The following is a 7,003-nucleotide window of genomic DNA, read 5'->3' as shown; positions in this document are numbered from 1 at the left end:
TACTCTGTTCCCGCTTTATCCCCATATCCCTTGATCCCTTTAGCATTAAGAAATATAACTATCTCCTTCTTGAATACATCTAATGACTTGGCCTCCACTGCCTTCTAAGGTAGAGAATTCCACAGAGTGAAGAAATTTCTTCTCATCTCTGTTCTAAATGGCATACCCTGTATCCTGAGGTGGTGACCCCTGGCTCTGGACTCCCCAGCCATCGGGAACATCCTCCCTACATCTAGTCTCTCTAACCTTGTTCGAGTTTTATATATTTCGATGCGATCATCTCTCATTCTTCTACACTCTAGTGAATATAGGCCTAGTCGACCCAATCTCTCCTCATACCTCAGTCCTGCCATTCCAAGAATCAGTCTGGTAAACCTTCATTGCACTCCCTCCATGGCAAAGACATCCTCAGATAAGGAGACCAAAACTGCACACAATACTCCAGATGTGGTCTCACCAAGGCCCTGTATAACTGCAGTAAGACATCCCTACTCCTGTACTCAAATCCTCTTGCAATGAAGGCCAACATACCATTCGCCTTCCTAACCGCTTGCTGCACCTGAATGCTCGCTTTCAGCGACTGGTGTACAAGGACACCCAGGCCTCGTTGCACCTCCCCTTTTCCCAATCTATCACCATTCAGATAATAATCTGCCTTTGTTTTTACAACCAAAGTAGATAACCTCACATTTATCCACGTTATACTGCATCTGCCATGTTCTTGCCCATTCACCCAACTTGTCTAAATCACATTGGAGCCTCTTTGCATCCTTCTCACAGCTCACATTCCACCCCAGCTTTGTGTCATCTGCAAACTTGGAAATGTTACATTTTGTTCCCTCATGCAAATCATTGATATATTTTGTGAATAGCTGGGGCCCAAGCACTGATCCCTGCGATACCCCACTAGTCACTGCCTGCCACCCGGAAAAAGACCTGTTTATTCATATTCTCTGTTTCCTGTCTGTCAACCAATTCTCAATCCATGCCAGTATATTCCCCCCAATCCCATGTGCTTTAATTTTGCACACTAACCTCTTGTGTGGGACCTTATTAAAAGCCTTCTGAAAATCCAAATATACCACATCCACTGGTTCTCCCCTATCTATTCTACTAGTTACATCCTCAAAAAACTCCAGTAGATTTGTTAAGCATGATTTCCATTTCATAAACCCATGCTGACTTTCTCCAATCCCGTTAATGCCTTCCTCGTGTTCTGTTATCACATCTTTTATAATAGACTCCAGCATTTTCCCCACTACTGATGTTAGGCTAACTGGTCTGTAATTCCCTATTTTTTGTCTCCCTCCTTTTTTTTAAAATAGTGGGGTTACATTTGCCACTCTTCAATTCTGTAGGAACTGTTCCAGAGTCTATAGAATTTTGGAAGATGATCACCAATGCATCCACTATTTCCAGGGCCACTTCCTTTAGTACTCTGGGATGTCGATTATCAGGCTCTGGGGATTTGTCAGCCTTTAGCCCCATTAATTTCCTGAGCACTTTTTTTTTACTAATACTGATTTCCTTCAGTTCCTCCCTCTCACAAGACCCTTGGTTCCCTAACATTTCTGGAAGGTTATTTGTGTCCTCCTTTGTGAAGACAGAACCAAAGAATGTGTTTAATTGTTCTGCCATTTCTTTGTTCCCCATTATAACTTCCCCCATTTCTGACTGTAAGGGACCTACATTTGTCTTCACTAATCTTTTTCTCTTGACATATTTATAGAAGCTTTCACAGTCAGTTTTTATGTTCCCTGCCAATTTACTCTCATACTTTATTTTTCCCCCTCTTAATCAATCTCTCTGTCCTCCTATGCTGAATTCTGAACTGTTCCCAATCCTCAGGCTTGCTGCTTTTTCTGGCAATTTTATATTTCTCCTCTTTGGATCTAATACTATCCCTAATTTCTTTTGTAAGCAACGGTTGAGCCACCTTTCCTGTTTTATTTTTGCGCCAGACAGGAATGAATAATTGTTGTAATTCCTGCACATGTTCTTTAAATATTAGCCATTGCCTATCCACCGTCATCCCTTTTAGTAAAGTTCCCCAATCTATCATAGCCAACTCACACCTCATACTTTTATAATTTCCTTTATTTAAATTCAGGACCCTAGTTTCGGATTCAATTACTTCACTCTCCATCTTAATGAGGAATTCTATCATGTTATGGTCGCTCTTCCCTAAAAGACCCTGCACAACAAGATTGTTAATTAATCCTTTCTCATTGCACAATGCCCAGTCTAGCATCGCCTGTTCTCTAATTGCTTCCTCAATGTATTAGTCTAGAAAACCATCACGTACACACTCCAGGAATTCCTCCCCCACCGTATTATTGCTAATTTGGTTTGACCAATCTATATGTAGATTAAAGTCACCCATGATTATAGTTGTACCCTTCTTGCATGCATCTCTAATTTCCTGTTTAATGCCCTCCCCTACATCTCCACTACTGTTTGGGGGCCTATAGACAACCCCCACCAACATTTTCTGCCCCTTGGTGTTTCTTAGCTCCACCCACACAGATTCCATATCGTGATTTTCCAAGCCAATATCCTTCCTCACTATTGCATTGATTTCCTCCTTTACTAACAATGCTACCCCACCTCCTTTCCCTTTTTGCCTGTCCTTCCTAAATATTGAATACCACTGGATATTCAGTCCCCATCCTTGGTCACCCTGTAGCCATGTCTCCGTAATCGCAACTATATCATAACCGTTTATAACTATCTGCGCTGTTAATTTATCTAGCTTATTGCGAATGCTTCGCACGTTAAGACACAATGCCTTTAGACTTGATTTTTTAAGATTGCTAGTCATCTTAGTTTTATTTTTGCACTAAGGCCCTATTTGTTTCTCGCCTTTGTTTTCTCTGCCTTCCACTATTGCATCTTCCCTTTCTGTCTTTTGTTTCTATCCTTGTTTCCCCCTCCTCTGTCTCCCTGCTCAGTTTCCCATCCCCCTGCCATTCTAGTTTAAACCTTCCCCAACAGCACTAGCACACACCCCCATGAGGGCATCGGTCCCGGTCCTGCTCGGGTGTAACCCGTCCCATTTGTACAGGTCCCACCTTCCCCACAACCAGTCCCAATGTCCCAGGAATCTAAATCCCTCCATTCTACATCATCCCTGCAGCCATGCATTCATATGGTCTATTCTCCTGTTCCTATTCTCACTAGCACGTGGCACTGGTAGTAATCCTGAGATCACTACCTTTGAGGTCCTGCTTTTTAATTTATCTCCTAATTCCTTAAATTCACCTTGCAGGAGCTCATTCCTTTTTTAAGCTATGTCGTTGGTACTGATATGGACCACGACTACTGGCTGTTCACCCTCCCCCTCCAGAATGCCCTGCAGCTGCTCCGTGACATCCTTGACCCTAGCACCAGGGAGGCAATATACTATCTTAGAGTCACGTTTTGCAGCCGCAGAAACGCCTATCTGTTCCCCTTACAATTGAATCCCCTATCACTATAGCCCTGCCACTCTTATTCCTCCCCTCCTGTGCAGCAGAGCCACCCGACATGCCACGAACTTGGCTCTTGCCGCTTTCCCCTGATAAGCCATCTCCCTCAACAGTAGCCAAAGCAGAATATCTGTTTGAGAGGGAGATGGCCCCAGGAGACTCCTGCTCTACCTGCCTAGTCCTTTTACTCTGCCTAGCAGTCACCCATTTCCTTTCTGCCTGCGTAATCTTTACCTGCGGTGTGACCACCTCACTGAACGTGCTGGCCATGATAATCTCAGCATCGTGGATGCTCCACGGTGAATCCACCCGCAGCTCCAGCTCCGAAATGCGGTTAGCCAGTAGCTGCAGCTGGACACACTTCCTGCACACATGGTCGCCAGGGTCACCTGTAGTGTCCATGACTTCCCACATAGTGCAGGAGGACCATATTACGGATGCGAGCTCTGCTTCCATGATTTGCCTTAGATTTACACTGCGTTCACCTCACGAACTCTCTTCCCACTCTGGGGACTCCCCTTTTACACTGCACTCACTTCTCTGAACAGTAAAAGATTAAAAAAAAGGGGCATAAATGTCACTGAAATATTAAAGTAATATTTTTCCACAGATATTCTCTGGAAAGAATAATATGAACCTGATCCTTAATTTCAATAGTCTGCCCAATATTAGAGAGGTTTGAAGTCAGCATGACAGCGAGAAGCTAGGAGGAGCATAAGGTTAACAGAACAAGATTTTCAGACACAAGGATTTATCTTGATGTTAAAGGGCACAGCTAAATATCAACTAATTTGCAGTCTTGCCCCAGGCTATAATTATTAAGAATATAAAAATAACAATTAGGATAAACAATGACAGCATCGGATTTGCAAACACAACCCCATATTTAGAGCACATCTTGAGCTTTAATTATAATAATATGGTGCCCTCCCCAGAGTGTGTCTTCTTTTAGTTGAAATAAAAATTGCTACATTTTAATCCCAGCATATTAATTATCTGGCCACATATCTTGAATTATTGCAGAGTATTTTCCAATAGATCATATCTTTATCAGCTGTGAGGAGAAATTGCTGAACGCATCAGCATTGATTAGCTGAATTGATGCACAGTAAGTCACCGAGCACCTCCAGCTAAAGGCATGTTCCTCAATTTGCTTGTATTGTGGTTTGCGTTAGCTTTTATATATATATTACATGTGACAGGGGTTGAAGTGGTCAGGACAGTCTGGGATGTCGCGACAGTTCTTGGTTTACTGGTAATTTATTGTAGTTCCTCTCGATCTTCTCACCAGATTTGTATGGAAGCAGTTTTTTATTCATGAATAACGATGTTTTCCAAAATAAATCCAAATTTTAACATCTTTTAAGACTTTAGGGTTTTGTTTATTTTAATTTTACTGATGGCATAGTAAATGAAAACACTGAACTGAAAAGCAAGCATAAATAAAATTGAAGAAGCTAAACTTTCTACATATATGTTCTAAACAGTGCTAATGACAATGCTACTTTGAGCTTTGAATTAGGCCATGAAAAATTTAGCCTTATGTGAAGTATCTGTACACAGGGCAGATCTTAAAGCTGATCTTTTGTTGCAAAACTAATATGTGCAATACTTTATCATCTTGTGTTTAGTCTAATCTGTAATGATAAAATCAACCATGAATAAAAATGGAAATTGTTGTCCTATAGTGGGGTAGAACAAGGGAGAAGTTGTTTCAAGAGCTCTACATCATGCTTCCTTCATGTGCTTTAATTGTTCCAATAGCCTGTGCTTTACAAACAGGAGTATACTGAAGCTTTTATGAACAATATTGTCGAAATAGCCCAACCACTGAAAGCCTGTCATTGATTTTATGATATACAGGCAAGGACTTCTGCCTCGCAAAAGCACATGGCAGAAAGACCTGAAAAGTTGCACCTAGGATATTTACAGTTTTGTGGACCTGGAAAGCCAACACCTGGAGCTTTTCTTCTGGGGAAATACCTCTTAAGATATGCTATTCTGAAAACCTTTAAAAAGCAGAAATTATGTCAAAGGCATCCAAAGTGTAGCTTCAGAACAAGCTTGCGTTGTGATCTTCCTTTTTCAGAAGACGTAGAAATTATTTTGGGGAGGGTTTATATCAAGAGATAATTGAGCCATACAAGGAGTGGGTAAGAAAAAGCATCCTGGCATCCCTGCTTCCCCAGTGTTGACTTGCAATTGCTAACAGCCCATTGCTGTTGCAAATTCTTGTGGGTTATTTTTTAGATGAGCAAGATTTTCTCTCTGGGTGAGGAAGATTACTCTTGCTGCCTTGGCTGCAGTATTTCCCACTTTTGCTCTCTCCCAAAAAAGAGCAGATTTTTTGGGACAGTCAGAATGTGCTGAATTGCAGGAAATTTTGACCCTGGAATCCAGAAACTTCTTTTTCTGACCATAAATTTGTAGAATTTAGGCTCCAACAGTTACTTTGAAGTCCCAACAAGAAATGGTTGCGATGCAATTTGAACCTAAAGATTCTGGACTTGATATGAAAATGAGGTTCAAGATAAAAGTACCATTGCTGATCATTTGGATGGTGTATCCAAGAGATGGGATGAGGGTTCTATCTGTTCTGACAGTCTTTCAGACTGTTACTTTTGACCTTCATAAAGTGGCATATGTGGAAGTAGCAAAGTATGTGAACTTAGATGTACAAACCCCCTTGTAGCATAATTGTGCTGATGAGAAAGAACTTGCATTTATATATAGTTCCAAACCACATTCTTGATGTCCAAAAATGCTTCACAGCCAATGAACTACTTTAATTGCGTTCACTATTGTTATATGGACAAATTTACTTAAAAGCAGTTTGGTTAGATGTACAGTTAGTCAAAGAAAATACATCCGCTGCTTAATTGAAGAAGGAAGCCTACATTTGGTCCAGCCACATAAAAAGCCTTTTAGCCGGCATGGGCTCGATGGGCCGAATGGCCTCCTTCTGTGCTGTAACCATTCTATGATATTCTAAACTGGTCTTTGTTTCTCATTGGCCTTTTGCAATCTCGTGTGGTTAGCAAAAGAAAGAATATTTCTATAATGTCTAATTCCTAATTACATCAAACCAAGGAACAGAGAGAGTCACTGCCTTTGATTATTTATTCAATAACATGATTAATTACTTGCTAGCTAACCTTCTCTACATTTGCTTACATCACATGACATAGACTTATGCTCACATATACTGATGTTCACATGGACCATCTCTAGAAGATGATCATCTCTAGAAGATGATCATCTTCTAGAGATGATCATCTTCTGACTCGCCGCTGGCTATTCTGGTCTGATGACCATCATTTCCCCTGTCTTCCTCGGAATTCTAAAACCCACTTGTTGACAACCAATTTTCTTCCTTATTTTCACAAAAGCAAAATATTGCGGATGCTGGAAATCTGAAATAAAATCAGAAAATGCTGGAAATGCTCAGCAGGTCAGGTAGCATCTGTGGAGAGAGAAACAGAGTTAACATTTCATCAGTTTCAGATGACCTTCCATCAGTATCTGTTCTTATTTTC

The sequence above is a fragment of the Heptranchias perlo genome, chromosome 14, assembly GCF_035084215.1.
Source record: "Heptranchias perlo isolate sHepPer1 chromosome 14, sHepPer1.hap1, whole genome shotgun sequence".
Classification (NCBI taxonomy): domain Eukaryota; kingdom Metazoa; phylum Chordata; class Chondrichthyes; order Hexanchiformes; family Hexanchidae; genus Heptranchias; species Heptranchias perlo.
Note: the sequence above shows the minus strand (reverse complement) of the source record.